The following is a 576-nucleotide window of genomic DNA, read 5'->3' on the forward strand; positions in this document are numbered from 1 at the left end:
GAGTAGGATGGAGCGCACGTTGTATTTGTGGCGAAGCTCCCAAGGAGAAGGTGGTAGTCGAGCTGCACCTCGTCATCCTTGCGGAGTAGGATGGAGCGCATGTTGTATTTGTGGCGAAGCTCCCAAGGAGAAGGTGGCAGTTGACCTGCACCTCGTCGTCCTTGCGGAGTAGGATGGAGGGCACATTGTATTTGTGGCGAAGTTCCCAAGGAGAAGGTGGCAGTCGACCTGCACCTCGTCGTCCTTGCGGAGTAGGATGTGTTTCGTACTTAGGCGAGTACTGGACTGCAGCTAAGCCTCCGAGTGGGAGGGTCGCTCTCCACTCGGTAGGATTTTTCAAACTTAGGCGAGTACTGGACTGCAGCTAAGCCCCCGAGTGGGAGGGTCGCTCTCCACTCGGTAGGATTTTTCAAACTTAGGCGAGTACTGGACTGTAGCTAAGCCCCCGAGTGGGAGGGTCGCTCTCCACTCGGTAGGATTTTTCAAACTTAGGCGAGTACTGGACTGCAGCTAAGCCCCCGAGTGGGAAGGTTGCTCTCCACTCGGTAGGATTTTTCAAACTTAGGCGAGTTCTAG

This window comes from Triticum dicoccoides, chromosome 6A (genome assembly GCF_002162155.2).
Source record: "Triticum dicoccoides isolate Atlit2015 ecotype Zavitan chromosome 6A, WEW_v2.0, whole genome shotgun sequence".
Taxonomy (NCBI): Eukaryota; Viridiplantae; Streptophyta; class Magnoliopsida; order Poales; family Poaceae; genus Triticum; species Triticum dicoccoides.